The sequence below is a fragment of the Heptranchias perlo genome, chromosome 27, assembly GCF_035084215.1.
Source record: "Heptranchias perlo isolate sHepPer1 chromosome 27, sHepPer1.hap1, whole genome shotgun sequence".
Classification (NCBI taxonomy): Eukaryota; Metazoa; Chordata; class Chondrichthyes; order Hexanchiformes; family Hexanchidae; genus Heptranchias; species Heptranchias perlo.
The window spans coordinates 16,236,347-16,253,453 of record NC_090351.1 but is presented as its reverse complement, the minus strand read 5'-3'; the positions used below and the strand labels follow the sequence as shown (position 1 = coordinate 16,253,453).

At 42.0% G+C, this 17,107-nt stretch overlaps 1 protein-coding gene across 1 annotated transcript in view; it reads left to right on the top strand.

Annotated features, from left to right (window-relative positions):
• Positions 1 to 341: 341 nt before the first annotated feature.
• The window catches only part of LOC137344429 (synaptotagmin-B), a 536,286-nt gene continuing 519,520 nt past the window's right edge, over positions 342 to 17,107 (top strand). The window contains exon 1 of the mRNA XM_068007395.1: positions 342 to 509. The gene's annotated coding sequence lies outside the window, so the exon portion shown is untranslated. The remainder of the gene's footprint in view (positions 510 to 17,107) is intronic.

Here is a 17,107-nt window from a genome sequence, read left to right as displayed (position 1 = left end):
ACTATTATTCATACAGAATGTTCATTTATGTAGCTATGTACTATTTAATTATGTAGCTGCAGTAGATAAGGAGACAATATTTATTTTCCAGAATAATCAAAAAATACTTGTTCACTCTTTCTTGGCAGAACTGTTATAGACTTCTTTCATATTCCCCCCATTTCCACACCACAACACCCTCTCAGGAAACATCATAATCTTTGACTCACCATAAGCAATGCCACAAGAGGTCTGCCAATAACATAAAAACTATGACTGTGTTTCCTATTGTCCGTCATACTTCTAGAAATTTCTGTGCCATAATTGACTCAACTTTTCATAAATCAGGAAAGCACCACAGCAATCGGCAAGTACCAGCAAGAACAAAAATTGCCAGTCATGAAGTTCAAAAAGCTAAAGACCAAAAAGCAGCAGTCAGCAACAACTGCCAGTAAAAGAAAGAAAAACTAAACCAAACAAACAACTCCCAAAATGTTATGAAGTTGAATTTTCCTCCAGAAAATTTGCAGGTAAAAGTAATATTTATATCACATTATGCAGAATTACTTTTAATGATTTTTTTAAAGTGCTTTTCATCATAGAATTGCCTGCGCATTGCTATAAATCCCTGGAGGAGAAAAGTCTTAAAGATGCCTACTCTTGTGTTGCGAGCTTAATCTGGAATACTTGCCTGGAACTTAAATTATTGATTTTGGCTTTGCTGACTGTATTGGAGATGTAGATGTAGATAGGTTTAAGAATTCTTCCCTTCTGAGTCAATTGGACATTCACCGAATTAGTGAATCATAGAATCATAGATAGTTACGGCACCGAAGGAGGCCATTCAGCCCATTGTGTCTATGCCGGCCGACAAAGAGCTATCCAATTTAATCCCGCTTTCCAGCACTTATCCGTAGGTTACAGCACTTCAAGTGCACATCCAAGTATTTTTTAAATGAGTTGAGGATCTCTGCCTCTATCACCCTTGCAGGCAGTGAGTTGCAGACCACCACCACTCTCTGGGTGAAAAAATTTCTCCTCAGCTCCCCGCTAATCCCTCCACCAAATACTGTGAATCTATGCTCCCTGGTCACTGACCCCTTTGCTAAGGGAAATAAGTCCTCCCTATCCACTCTATCTAGTCCCATCATAATTTTATATACCTCAATTAAATCTCCCCTCAGCCTCTTTTGTTCGAAAGAAAACAACCCCAGCCGATCCAATCTTTTCTCATAACTACAATTCTCCAGCCCTGGCAACATCCTCATCAATCTCCTCTGTACCCTCTCTAGTGCAATCACATCTTTCCTGTAATGTGGTGCCCAGAACTGTACGTAGTACTCAAGGTGTGGCCTAACCTATGTTTTATACAGTTCTAGCAAAACCTCCCTGCTCTTATATTCTATGCCTCGGCTAATAAAGGAAAGTATCCCATATGCCCTTTTAACCACCTTATCTACCTGTCCTGCTACCTTCAGGGACCTATGGACATGCACTCCAAGGTCGCTTTGTTTCTCTACACCTCTCACTACCCTCCCATTTATTGTGTACACCCTTGCCTTGTTTGCCCTCCCCAAATGCATTACCTCACACTTCTCTGGATTGAATTCCATTTGACAGTTTTCTGCCCACCTGACCAGTCCATTAATATCTTCCTGCAGTCTATAGCTTTCCTCCTCATTATCAACGACACGGCCAATTTTTGTGTCATCTGCAAACTTCTTGATCAAGCCCACCACATTCAAGTCCAAATCATTAATACATACCACAAAAAGCAAGGGACCGAATACTGAGCCTTGCGGAACCCCACTGGAAACAGCCTTCCAGTCGCAAAAACACTCATAAACCATTACCCTTTGCTTCCTGCCACTGAGCCAATTTTGGATCAAACTAGCCACTTTACCTAGGATCCCATGGGTTTTTACTTCTTTGACCACTGTGCCACGTGGGACCTTGTCAAAAGCCTTGCTAAAATCCATGTACACTACATCAAACGCAGTACCCTCATTGACCCTCCTTGTTACCTCCTCAAAAAATTCAATCAAGTTAGTCAGACATGACCTTCCCTTAACAAATCCACTGTTGACTGTCCTTGATTAACCCATGCCTTTCTAAATGACTGTCAGAATTGATTCCAATAATTTGCCCACCACCGAGGTTAGGCTGACTGGCCCGTAATTACTAGGTCTATCCTTTTCTCCCTTTTTAAACAACAATTCTATAAATGCTAACAGTCCTTCAATCTTGTGGCATCATGCCTGTAGCCAGGGAGGATCGGAAAATGATGGTCAGAGCCTTGGCTATTTCCTCCCTTGCTACTCTTAACAGCCTGGCGATTTATCTACTTTCAAAGATGCTAAACCCCTTAATACTTCCTTTCTCACTATGTTTATCCCATTCAATATTTCACACTCCTCCTCTTTAACTACTATCTCTGCGTCGTTCCCCTCTTTTCTGAAGACAGACGCAAAGTATTCACGAAGAACCATACCCACATCTTCCGCCTCCACGCATAGGTTAACTTTTTTGGTTTCTAATAGGCCCTACTCTTTCCTTAGTTATCCTCTTGCTCTTTATGTATTTATAAAACATTTTAGGGTTTTCCATAATTTTACTTGTCAGTATTTTTTCATGCCCTCTCTTTGCTTTCCTAATTTCCTTTTTAATTTCATCAATGTACTTTCTATACTCCTCTAGACTTTCCACAGTATTGAGCTCTCGGTGTCTGACATAAGCTTCCTTTTTTTGCCTTATCTTGCTCCTGTATGCTCCTTGATATCCAGGGGGCTCTAGATTTGGCAGTCCCCCCCTTTTTCTTTGTGGGAACATCTTTACTGTGAACCCCTTGAACCTCCCCCTTGAATGCCTCCCACTGCTCTGACACTGATTTACCTTCAGTACCTGTTTCCAGTCCGCTTTGCTAAAGCACTTCTCAGCTTAGTAAAATTGACCTTTCCCCAATTTAGAACTTTTATTGCTGTTCTATCTTTGTCTTTTTCCTTAACTATGCTAAATCTAACTGGATTATGATCATTACCACCAAAAGGCCATACACTGATACTCCATCCACCTGCCCAGCTTCATTCCCTAAAATCAAATCCAGAACTACCCCCCCCCCCACTCCTTGTTGGGCTTGCTATGTACTGGCTAAAAAAAGTTCTCCTGAATGCAATTTAAGAATTCTGCGCCATCTATACTTTTCGCACTGATTGTATCCCAATTAATATTCGGGTAGTTGAAATCCCCGACTATTATTGCCCTATTGTTTTTGCACTTCCCAGAAATTTGCCGACATATTTGCTCTTCTATCTCCCTCTAACTGTTTGGGGGTCTATAGCCCAGAAGTGTGACTGCCCCTTTTTTGTTCTTTAGCTGAACCCATATGGCCTAATTTGACATCCTTCTAACATATCATCCCTCGTCACAGCCGTAATTGTTTCTTTAACCAATATTGCCACCCCGCCCTCCTTTTTTATCCCCCTCTCTGGTTCGTCTGAAAACCCTGTAACCAGTAATGTTGAGCTGCTGCTCCTGCCCCTGTTTAAGCCATGTTTCAGTAATAGCTAAGATATCGTACTTCCACGTGTCTATCTGTGCCCTCAGCTCACCTGCTTTATTCCCTATACTTCTTGCATTGAAGTATATACCATTAAGCACTGCCAAATTCCTTTGTCGTCTAGTTTCTAACCTTTATTTCCTCTGCCTTCCAAACTCACTTACTAATTTTCTGCCTTCCATTTCCAGCTCTGATTCTCTCCCTTCTGAATCTATGCTCAGGTTCCCATCCCCCTGCCAAACTGGTTTAAACCCTTCCCAACAGCACTCGCGAACCTCCCCGTGAGTATATTAGTCCCGGCCCTGTTGAGGTGCAACCCGTCCGGCTTGTACAGGTCCCACCTCCCCCTGAACCGGTCCCAATGCCCCAGGAATCTAAAGCCCTCCCTCCTGCACCATCTCTCCAGCCACACATTCATCTGCTCTATCCTTCTATTTCTATACTCGCTAGCGCGTGGCACTGGGAGTAACCCGGAGATTACTACCTTTGAGGTCCGGTTTCTTAATCTCTTTCCTAACTCCTTAAAATCTGCCTGCAGGACCTTATCCCTCTTTCTACCTATGTCGTTGGTACCGCTATGGACCATGACCTCTGGCTGCTCACCCTCTCCCTCCAGAATATTCTGCAGCTGCTCAGTGACGTCCTTGATCCTGGCACCAGGGAGGCAACATACCATCCTGGAATCACATCTGCTGCTGCAGAAACGCCTGTCTGCTCCCCTAACTATAGAATCCCCTATCACTATTGTTCTTCTGATCTTTCTCCTCCCCCCTGTACAGCAGAGCCACCCATGGTGCTCTGGCCTTGGCTCTGGCTGCACTCCCCAAGGGAATCCTCTCCCCCACCAGCATTCAGAATGCTTGCTATTTGTAAACTCCACCCCTCAACAGTGCCGTACTGACAACTCCTCAAGGCTTCTGAGGTACATACGAACATACGAACATACAAATTAAGAGCAGGAGTTGGCCATCCAGCCCCTCGAGCCTGCTCTGCCATTTGATAAGATCATGGCTGATCTGATTGTGACCTCAACCCTACTTTCCCATCTACCTACTATAACCTTTGATTCCCTTGTTAATCAGGAATCTATCTAACTCAGCTTTAAAATTATTCAATGACCCTGCCTCCACCGCTCTCTGGGGAAGGGAGTTCCACAGACTCACAACCCTCTGAGAGTAAAAATTTCTCCTCACCTCCATCTTAAATGGGAGACCCCTTATTTTTAAACTGTGGCCCCTAGTTCATGTCTTTCTCACAAGGGGAAACATCCTCTCAGCATCTACCCCTTCTAGTCCCCTCAGGATCTTATATGTTTCAATAAGATCACCTCTCATTCTTCTAAACTCCAATGCATTCAGGCCCAACTTATCCAACCTTTCCTCATAAGATAAGCCCCTCATTCCAGGAATCAGTTAAGTAAACTTTCTCTGAACCGCCTCCAAAGCAATTATGTCCTTTCTTAAAAAAAATTCTTAAAAAAAGTACTTTTATACTCCATTCCCCTTGCAATAAATGACAACATTCCATTTGCCTTCCTAATCACTTGCTGTACCAGCATAATAACTTTTTGTGATTCATGTACTAGGACACCCACATCCCTCTCTGTACCTCAGAGTTCTGCAATCTCTCTCCATTTAAATAATATACTGCTTTTCACAGGATCCCCTTTATCCACGCTGCTTGTTACTTCCTCAAAGAACTGTAATAAATGAGTCAAACACGATTTCCCTTTCACAAAGCCGCGTTGACTCTTCGTGATTGCATTCAGATTTTCTAAGTAGCCTGCTATAACCTCCTTAATAACAGATTCTAGCATTTTCCCTATGACAGATGTTAAGCTAACTGGCCTGTAGTTTCCTACATTCTGTCTCCCTCCTTTCTTGAATAGAGGAGTTACATTTGCTTTTTTTCCAATCTGATGGGACCCTTCCAGGTAACTGAATTTTCTTTAGTATAAAAACCCAAAAAAGTGTACGTCATGAACATTTAGACTTCGAGTGAGCACCCAGCATGTTGCAGTCAGTGTGCAGTCACTGGACAGAATTCCCTACATGCATCAGTTGATCCTATCACGTAATCTAAGCAATAACTTGAAGCATGTTTTCTTCAGGCCGTAGCAGTAAATCTAAGTTTATTTTTTTCCACATGACATAAAAGTAAGCTCAAGCATGATCTTTTGCAACTGTTTTGGGGTATAGGTTGACAGAAAGTCTATTTCAAGTGCTTATTTTTACTTGAGAACCTGAAGTAGGCTGGCTGAGACAAGGACCGAAACTAGCTGAGAGGATCAGACAGACAGCCTGAGAGAGATACAGGGGGAGAAATTCTGTAGCCTAAATGTCTCATTCATCTTTGCCCAATAAGTAGCAGTAAATAGGGCAAAACTGACCAATTTCTCCATACTAAGTTTGTAAAGTGTCTGAATTGCCCACCAGTTTGCAGCAGTTTCTTGACTTTCATGCTGGCATAGTGATGTTTCATGTACCCATTCATATAAAATGAGCATCCAGGATTGTTAGGGACTGTGCTGTTTACAGAGGAGCTTTAAAGAGCCCTGTAAGAAGGGTTGGAGCAGCTTTTGGAGGCTATTTATGAACAGTGTTTCTTTTTCACTGTTGGCATTTAGGTTGGAGCAACTGTTTAGGCACTATCATTTTCAATTACTACCAGTGGGTGTGTTCTTTCCACACTGTAGACTACCAGCCAAGCACACAGCTGATTGGAAGATCCAGACTATAGTGGTTCAGTTTGAAGCACTCTTTCCTGAGTCAGATGGGGTCAAGCCTCAATCCAGCACTTGATCATGCAAATTAAGATGACACTCCAGTGCAATGCTGAGGAAGTCCTGCATTGCTGGAAGTGCCATTCTTCAGAGGAGATGTTAAATATATCTGGTGTAAGGGAAGAAGGGGAAAAAATGACACAATGGCACTATTTGAAGAGGAATTCTTCTGGTGTCCAAAATTCCTCCCTTAACTAACCCTACCAATAACAAATAAACTGGTTATTCATCTCATTGTCATCTTGCTATGTGCACATGGCTGCTGCATTAGCTTACAGAACAGTCTCTGCACTTCAAAGTTATTCATTTTGTGTGAACTGCTTTCAGACATTTTTGAGGGACATGATAAGGAGTCATATAAATACAAATTCTTCTCTTCACAAGTAATAGACTAAATTTCCATGAGATTAAATAATACAAGGAAGTCAGTCACCCTGATTTTGAAAGTATAGAGCATTGTGCCTAGCAAGTTAACAGAGCGACTGGAAATGTTGAGCCTGTATATTTTATAACAGTTATTCTGGATGCAATTTTCCCATGGTCGACAGTGAAGAGTAATTTGTTTTAGTTTTTCATCTGGTGTTGTCAGACGAATAGGTTGTCACCAAGTTTCAATACTTACTTGTGCTTTTTCTCCTGTCTGAGTGGCCATAATACTGCTGAGGCTTAGGGAAGAGTATATGACTTCCTATATGATATTTTCTTTTAGATGGTCACTAGAATATGGAAAATCTGCTTGATATTTTTTGTTAATTTTTCTCACCACTCCTGAAGATGGGTCAAAATTTGCTGGAGCGGGGCATCGTGTGGCATGCCTGCTCAGTTATACTTTTGCCTGTACCCTTCAGCTCAAATATTTTTTGCTGTTTAGGTTGCTGGAAGTGCGAGCTGATAACAGGGCAAGGGGGCATCTGGACCCTTGGTAAACGACAGGACTAACAGTGTATCTCCTTAATCAATGAGATATAAGGATTGAGAAATAAACAGAGGAAGGACTGAGAAGGAGGGTGAATTTGAGTGGATGAATTCAATGTCAAATCAGGTATAGAAAGAGAAATAAAAAGAGGAAAAGAAAGATTGGGTTAAGGGAGAGAGAAAAAAAGAGACAGAAAGGAAAAGTAAGAAAAAAAATTAAAATTAATTTGACACTTTTAATATCTCCAACAACAATTCACTAACTGAAGGAATGAGATACCACACTTTTAATTGTTCACTTTCTGGGCTAGACAGGTTGATTTGCAGTCATTAACAATTATCAAATTGTTAAAAGGGTACTTACACTATTAATTACTAGACTCCACTTTCTCTGGTGAGTTTAACGGGCAATTAATGTGCAAATGCAGCATCTTCATGAAACTCATGGAGAGGTTAAGGGCGAGATGCCGTTTTCGCAAAGCTAATGGCAGAGCAGCGCAAATTGTCCAGCAACTTGTGGCAATTCGCATTTCACGGGATATCTCTTCCTCACCACAAGTTGCTGGCCAATTTGCACATTAATAACGGCGTACGTCGTTCGCACTCCATTATTTTTTCAGCAAATTCCGGCCCAATGACATCTGTTGGGATACAGTTTCACAGCACTACATAGAAACATAGAAACATTGAAAATAGGAGCAAGAGTAGGCCATTCGGCCCTTCGGGCCTGCTCCACCATTCAAAATGATCATGGCTGATCATCTAACTCAGTACCCTGTTCCCGCTTTTTCCCCATATCCCTTGATCCCTTTAGCATTAAGAAATATATCTATCCCCTTTTTGCATATATCTAATGACTTGGCCTCCACTGCCTTCTGTGGTAGAGAATTCCACAGGTTCACCACCCTCTGAGTGAAGAAATTTCTCCTCATCTTGGTTCTAAATGGCACACCCCGTATCCTGAGACTGTGACCCCTGGTTCTGGACTCTCCAGCCATCGGGAACATTCTCCCTGCATCTAGTCTTGTTAGAATTTTATATGTTTCGATGAGATGTCCTACAGTAAGTACCTTGACTAAGCAATTGTTCTTCATGTATGAGCCTAGATATTGAGAGTTGGAATCAGATCATTAGATAGTGGGGAACTTCATCATAGATCCACATCCTGCCCTCAAAAGATGTTAACACTCATTCAGTTCCCAACAGGCAACAGGAGTGGGAAACCTGGATAATTTTTTTCTCCCTCTGTCCTTACCCAGGGATGCGAAGGCCAATTTAGTGTCTCTACTGCCACCCCAAATGAGATCAGCTGACTTAGCACAGACTGGGATCAAACCTGAGATCTTCCTGGTCTATCTGACTCAGTACCACACCACCACAGTCTATTTACTCACTCAGCTCTGCCACTGGGGAGAAAAATTGCAATTTTGAAAAGGTTTATTTGCAGCAAAATTCATTTGAAAGTCCATTGTTGCTCAGCTTGTGACAATATTAAGACCCTGAAGTACACAACAGGCTCTTCCTTTGGGGATCCACTGAACTGAACCTACATTATGGACTCAATTTTAGGGGGAAATTGTGAGTGCGTTGGGGGTGGGGGCGCTCTGAAATTCGCAGAAATCCTGTTCGGATTGGGAAGCCGGCTCTAACCTGCCGACTTCCGAGTTTCCCAGGGACCCATCTGTGTGCGCGCGGTTGACCCGAAACAAGAAGTCCCGCCGGCTTTAATTGCCGGCGGGATGAGAGTTAAAGAGCCAAATGTACCTCATTAAGGTACTAAAGGCACTTTACCTGTGACAGATTAGGTGCTTGTAATGATTTTTAACTTAACTGGACGGCTTGCCCACCGCTTCTGATTCACGCCTGGTGAAACCAGGCATGAAGGGCCGGATAAGGGAAAAAGAAACCAAATAAATTAAATAAAATACCATAGAAGGAAGTTAAAACTCAAAATGAACCCACCTTTCCACCCTGCTCTGATGTCTCCCTCTCCGATCTCCCCCTCTTCACCCCCCCCCCGATGTTCTCCCGATCTCCCCCTCTTCACCCCCCGATCTTCCCCCTCCCCCCCCGATCTTCCACCTCCCCCACCGTCTTCCATTCCAGCGCCAGATGACGTCTCGCTCTCTCTCTTTCTCTCCCCCACCCCCCCCACCCCGCGTTGCAGCTCCTGACGGCAGCCAGCCTGTCAATCAGGCTGGTTGCCGGGCGCGAAACCTGGAGAGGACGTTAATCATCAGCAATCAACATGCGATCGCGTCAGAAACGATCAGTTTTGTTCATGCGGGTTTGCCACGCGCACCTTCACCCCCCTCCCCCCACCGCTGCCAACCCGCCACCATTGCAAAATCGACCCCTGTGTTCTTACAACCATGGCAAATGACTTACTACTGTTTCGATCTGCTCAAATTTTTACTGCCTTCAGGACTTTTTAAGCAAAATTATGGTACTACAGCAGCAAATTGTGCTACATACAGTAAGTTTAGAAATTTGTGGGATTTAATGGGGAGTGAGATGCTGCAATAAATCAGTTGTCTATATGATAGAAATAACAAAAAAAGTAGTTTGTGATTTTTAAACTCTATGCTAGTAAGTGAGTTCCATTATCGATAATAATAAGTTCCAATAATAATAAGTTGATACATCAACTTCACTGCACTAATGTTAATAAGAATTCTTGAAAGTTTATTTTTTCTCCTAAACTAACTCAGTAAGCTAGTTCTATCAAAATTAGACAACAGGATTAGATAATTGTTAAAGATTGCCATCATACTTTAGCTGTCCTTAATGTGCAGTCTGCCAGTGCTTGGTTATTCTTCAACTACTTAAAAAATACTGAATCATTTAGAAAGGGAAGGGGGATCCTTATCTTGTCTACCACCTTTTTACAGATTTGAACCAGGCAATATATCTATTATTAAAGTAGATGAAGACATTGTGCTCGTCAATAGCTATCACTTGTACAAATTGTTGTTTTATTTTAGCTGAATTGGATTTCTAGACAGGCACTGGTCATAGATGCCCATCAATCCTGTTCTTTTTTTTTCCTTTGGAGATTATTTGAACAGGCCCCGGTGTTGAGGGAATTCAAATTGAAAAACAGCACGATACATTTCATAAGAAGAGATTGCTTTGCTCTACATGCCTAATCCTCTTATATTGTGAATGACATGCAGAAATGTTTTCATCTATTCAGGGTTCAAAATCAATAGATAAAACCAAAGCACTAACACTTGGCTGAGCAAATAACAAGAATTTTAAGCCCATTTCACCTTTTATTTGGGTGAGCAAGAGGCTTTTAAATATTTAAAGATAACATTTATGACTGTGTAGCGGCAATTTGTCCATGCATGTGAACATTTTGACCAGGATATGCTCGAGGCTTGCAAATTCATTTGGATGTCAATCTTGTGCATTTAAATTTGATCTTAGCACACTTTGCATTAAATAGAAGCTGATTTTAAAAAAGTTGTTAGCAGACTCAAGGAAAACAAACTTTTGCTTGTGGGCCATTCTCATGAAAACATGCTAAAATGATACTTAGACACCCAATCTGATTGTTTAGTTTGCAAACTTAAGTGTTGATGGAGGGAATAATTTAAAGTCCATTTTATTGATGAGAGCCTTCAGGTTATTGTGAATGGTGTGAGGAAACAGAAAAATGTCTTTTACAGATCAGAATACTAACCCACCAGTAATCAAAGGGACAAGAAATGTGATAAGCAACCACTTGAGTTGTTTATGTAGCCTTCTCAACCTGCCAAAGTTCCATGGATGTGGAAGAAGGTAGCCACTTTAAAGAAAAGTGGCAACAGAAGCAATGAGGGGTTACTCTCAACTATGTTATCTGCTATACATGGATATGACTGCCAATTATTATATATTGTTATATAGGCCATGTTTGTCTGAATAGTTTCACAAGATTATTGTTGACCTGAACTTTGACCAAAGCTTGCTGAAAATGAAGCACAGAAGAGAGGTACTGATATTTCCAAACTTCTAAAAAAAATAAAAGCAAGCCTCCCCTTGAAGACTGCTGGTTTGGCCGTAGCATGAATGGCACATGAATTGGGAGTTAGGCCCCTGATTTGCATAGGCAATGGGCCTAACTCTGTTTCTAACTCTGGATAACTATGGGGAGCCCTAACCGATATGGTGAGTGGCGCATATCTGGTGCAGAATGTGTATGCCATGCCACATGCCATATTGGACCCTTCAGTGCCAATTTCCAGCCTGCAAAATGGGCACTGAATGATCCAACTGCTAGGCAATTTAATAGCTCTTGCTATACTGCCTTCAGTGGTTTCAAACCAGCTTTAAAAGGGAAAAAATAATGCAATGTGTGAATGAAGTAAACCTCCGCTGTATCGGCATATTCAACATTGATTGCTGCCTAACACGTAAAAAAACCTTGAGCTAAACCTGTGCGCTGATGTGTATTTAGAAGAATTTTCTGTCAGGAACAAGTTTAGGAAGGTGGAAAAAAATTAATGCCAAATCACAAAATGAATACTGCATAATGGACAATTAGTGTGTTAGCTAGCTCCAAATTAGCCCCAAAATGTGCAGAGTTGCTATTGCTCCTGTCTGCAGTTCCCACCAGTAAACATGGATATGTAACAGGCTAGAATTTCCATCTATTAACTATGAATGAGCAGTAATTCTAACCCTTGTTAAGAGTGCATATTTTCAACCTAACAGAACCCAAATCTAACATGTATAAACTGGAAAGGAAGCATTTTTTTTCTGAGCTATTACTGATTCCCCATAACACCTTAACAATTTTAATAGATGTTCAATCCAAGCAAGTGCAGGACAGATTCTGTCTTGATAAGATGTATTCCAGATTGAGCACATAACTGGAGTGTATTTGCAACCACAGTTGAATTAAGCACAAAAATAATTGTTCTAATAGGAGCATACTACACTGAAGACAAGTGCAGAATTGGAAATCTACACACTTTCATGTATCAAGTGGGGTCCATACACATGTATTATTGGACCTCAACTTTCACATCTATGTGCACTAAATATTCTAATTAATTTCAGTCTATCCAGGCTGACCTGGCAACCCAAAAATTGTTGAAGAACCTAGTGGACAATCTTATAAAACAGGCATGTCTCCTTATTTCATTGCTGTGTTTAAATCAATGCAGTTAGGATGACGTTTTTACCCCGCCCATGCTATATTTAACAGAGATCATGCATTTGGGCACCATATAATGTGATTGTAAACTGCAGCAGGTCAAAATTTATGTGGCATGGGGGAAAAGACTTCACATTTGATACAAATCGCTGCAGTTAAACAAGATTTAATGAGGATTTGGGTTATCTTAACTTTCAATTTACTAGTTGGCTTTTCCGGCATTGAATAGAATGTTATGGTCCATGATTCTTAAAGTAATTTGAAACAGCACATAGTGTGTCCCTATTCACTTGTAGCTCATTTACTGTTGGTTGTCACCATATGTTGCTAGGAATTAAGACTTGATGTGTGATAAAATATTTAAGACTTTGACTTGGCTTCCCCCTGAATTGGATTCTAGATATGATTTGATTATTTAAAAATATATATATTTATATTTATAAATGGTACTGTTAAAACTTGCAAAGATTTAAAGAACTAAATTTATGGAGATTTTTACAAGTATCCTAAGGTTTATCTTAATTTAACTCCAGATCCATAAGCAATCTATTGGCTCCACTTGAAAAGTTTCTGTATAATAGTTCAAAAATGACATTGTTTTCAATATAATTTTACAGATTACTCCTGAAATCACTCAATCACCTTGAAGTGATTTGTAAGAAGAATAAAACAAACAAGCCTCTAATTAAAATCAGAGATGAAAATTTATGGATGTATTCTTTCTACAAACCTAAAAATGAATATTCAGCAATCAGATGGGGCATATTTAAAAATAATGTTATTGACTCTGGTTTCAGTCATAAATATGGAGCTCAATTTTAAAACTGAGCCAGGAAGGGGGCAGGGGGATCAAATTGAGGTCGGGAAACCCGTTAGTCCTTACGATTTTGACAAAAGGAAGCCTTTTATATTTTTTTGTCTGTTTGCTGTCTGGCTGACCGGCTGATTGACAGGCTGGCCTCAGTCGGATGGGAGACCAGCCAGGGAGAGGATGTGTTCAGGTAAGTCGTCAGTTAAGTCTTTGTATAGATGGGGGAGGGGCATGGGTGGGCATAGATTGGCATGGGTGGGCATAGATTGGCACAGGGGTTGTGAGTCTTGGAGGATGGAATTGGGCGTCAGTCATGGGGGGGTGTTGGGATCGGGGATCATCGCGGGCGATCGTGGAGGAGGCAGATCGGGGGTCGGAAGATCGGAGTGGGGAGAGGATCGGGGTCGGGGGAAGGATCGGGGTCAGGAGGTTGGGGGGTCTGGGGTCCGCAATCAGGGGTCGGGGTTCTGCGATCGGGGAGGGGGTGGTCTGCGATCGGGGGTTGGGTGTCCGCGATCGTTGGGGGATCGGTGCAGGTAGGCTTGTTTGGGCCTGGGGGAAGCACTCCTGCTCCTCTGGGCACACAAGCTGTGCCTTTCTAGGCACCTACCTGTTAGTCTCGGGCCTTCTCGCCTCCTTTCACAAGGCGTAAAACAGAAGGCCCGGGAATCCTTGCCCCCCGGGGTTGAAATTGGGAAGTCCAGAAAAATGGAGGCCTGAAGCCTCCTTGAAAGGTTTTAAGGCCCGACCCACCTCCTTGTAGCTGGTTGGTCACTCGCCCCTCTTCCCCGGTGAAAACCGGAAATCGGCGGGTTGGAGGTGGGTTGGGGGCAGGACTGAAATGGTGACAATTTTCAATGCCCCCCCGTCCCCAACCCACCCGTTTTTCACTTTGAAAATTGAGCCTATGGTCCGAATCTGTCCCAATGAAGCTGCAACTCCAGCCACATTTGATTGGAGAGGCAGTGAATAATCTCAAAATGGCCTTCTGTCTGTTGCCATTATTAAAATGAACAAAGAAATTCGGTGAAAGTTTGCAATGTTGAACTTTCAAAATATATTTTTGAGAAAAAAACCTTTTTACATTAATATTGATGTGATTAGCCAGGTAATAACTCCTGGGATGATTCATTCATATGCTGAACGTTTTGAAAAATACATAATATTACGAACAGCTTTTTGAGATTAGTGTAGCTAATTTATGGATTAGGCTGCCAACTGGCATAGTAAATGCTAGAGCAGTTGAAGAGAATTAGACAGATTCCTAATTCAGCAAAAAGTCATGATGTGGAGATGCCGGTGATGGACTGGGGTTGACAATTGTAAACAATTTTACAACACCAAGTTATAAAATCGTTGGACTATAACTTGGTGTTGTAAAATTGTTTACAAAAAGCAGAAAGTATGGTTAGGAAAGACATCACTATGGGTCTTGATAAAGGCCTGAAAGATGTGGTGAGCTGGATGCGTTGAATGGCCCTTCTCATTTCTATATTCATTACAATTTTGAATTTACCAGAGTAGTTACTTGGTTATATTTCATATAGTTATATGTTCCCTTTGAACTTGTTGATGGATTGCCATAGACCTTTCAGTCCTCAGCTTTCTTGACCCGATGCAGTTTCTCTGATTTGCACATTACTTGTTTTACGAAAAAACGATGCTCTAGGGATGGAACACTGTGAGGGGAAATGAGCTCCTGTTTAAATCGAGTGATGATCTATGGTAGAGAAAATACTTTGCAGTATGAGAAGCATTGAAACTAAAGGCAGAGTGAAATAGAGACTTGTGGAGGAACCCAAACCAGCTGCTAATCTTTTATTGATGTTCTGTACTAAATTGTTTTAATATCAAAACCCCTAAATCTATTAAAAATGTAATCATTAAAGTGGTGCTGGATTTTATTTTCTCTTTTTTACTGTTTTGTAGTCTGGATCTTCTGTAACCGTAATTGTGCTGTCAAAATTCTGTTCTTGAAAAATTAAGGTTTACAGTGCACAAAGGAACTTTAATCGGAAAAGGAACTGACAGCACTGGATAATGAAACACTTCTGCTTCTTTGAATCTGGTAGTGACAACTGGAAAATCATTCAACTTTAATAATATATATGGAGCTTGCATAAGTTGCTGCAGTGACCTGCAATCGTGATTTAACAACAGATTTAAGAGCTAGAGCATTGCATCATGGGCATATAAAAGCTGTTACATATCCATTTGTTATTATAAAGTCAATGCAATTTCATCCTTGTCAATACACTAATTGTGCAATACTCTGATTGAAGAGAACAGGTATTGGAGGGAATTTACATTACCCAGACTGCGTTTCATACACGCATTATACTCAGGCTATGTTTTGTGACTGGACACTGTGCCAATAGGGCCCCTTCCATTGTCAATTCATGTGCAGAACAAAATTGTACTGTTGGTTCTGTACATTATTCTCATATTCAAAACCTACTTTATTAAACATGATGTGGAGATGCCGGTGATGGACTGGGGTGGACAAATGTAAGGAGTCTTACAACACCAGGTTATAGTCCAACAGCTTTATTTGAAATCACAAGCTTTCGGAGCTTTCCTCCTTCGTCAGGTGAGTGTAGGATTCCATAAAGGTACAGCATATATATTCAGAGAACAATGCCTGGTGATTACAGATAATCTTTCCAACTGCCCGTTATCACCCTCGGCAGAGATATAATCAAAGCAATCAAAGGAGTAGAATGGTGTTCAGACAGAGAAACATCACATACAAGACTACTGAATACACAACGGGCAGAACACAAAGACAGAGAGAGAGAGGGAGAGACCCGAAAGGCAGAGAAAGAGAGAGGATGACCAGTTGTATTAAAAACAGATAACTTTTTCTCGCTGGTGGGGTTACATGTAGCGTGACATGAACCCAAGATCCCGGTTGAGGCCGTCCTCATGGGTGCGGAACTTGGCTTTCAATTTCTGCTCGACGATTTTGCGTTGTCGTGTGTCTCGAAGGTCGCCTTGGAGAACGCTTACCCGAAGATCGGAGGCTGAATGTCCTTGACTGCTGAAGTGTTCCCTGACTAGGAGGGAACCCTCCTGTCTGGCGATTGTTGCGCGGTGTCCGTTCATCCGTTGTCACGGTGTCTGCATGGTCTCGCCGATGTACCATGCTCCGGGGCATCCTTTCCTGCAACGTATGAGGTAGACAACGTTGGCCGAGTCACAGGAGTATGAACCATGCACCTGGTGGGTGGTATCCTCTCGTGTGATGGTGGTATCTGTGTCGATGATCTGGCATGTCTTGCAGAGGTTGCTGTGGCAGGGTTGTGTGGTGTCGTGGACGCTGTTCTCGTGAAAGCTGGGTAATTTGCTGCGAACGATGATGTTCGTCGTTATCGATGACATGTTGAAGGCTGCGAAGAACATGGCGTAGTTTCTCCGCTTCATCCTGGATCACAATGTCTTCACCTTCGATAACCAGTTCTTTACCCAAACACACGGAACAGCCATGGGGACCAATTTCGCACCCCAATATGCCAACATTTTCATGCACAAGTTCGAGCACGACTTCTTCACTGCACAAGACCTCCAACCAACGGTATACACCAGATACATTGACGACATTTTCTTCCTATGGACCCACGGCGAAGAATCACTGAAGAGACTACACGATAACATCAACAAGTTCCATCCCACCATCAAACTCACCATGGACTACTCCTCAGAATCGGTTTCATTCTTCGACACACAAATCTCCATCAAAGACGGGCACCTCAGCACCTCTCTCTACCGCAAGCCCACGGACAACCTCACGATGCTCCACTTTTCCAGCTTCCACCCTAACCACGTCAAAGAGGCCATCCCCTATGGACAGGCCCTGTGAATACACAGGATCTGCTCAGACGAGGAGGAACGCGATGGACACCTACAGACGCTGAAAGA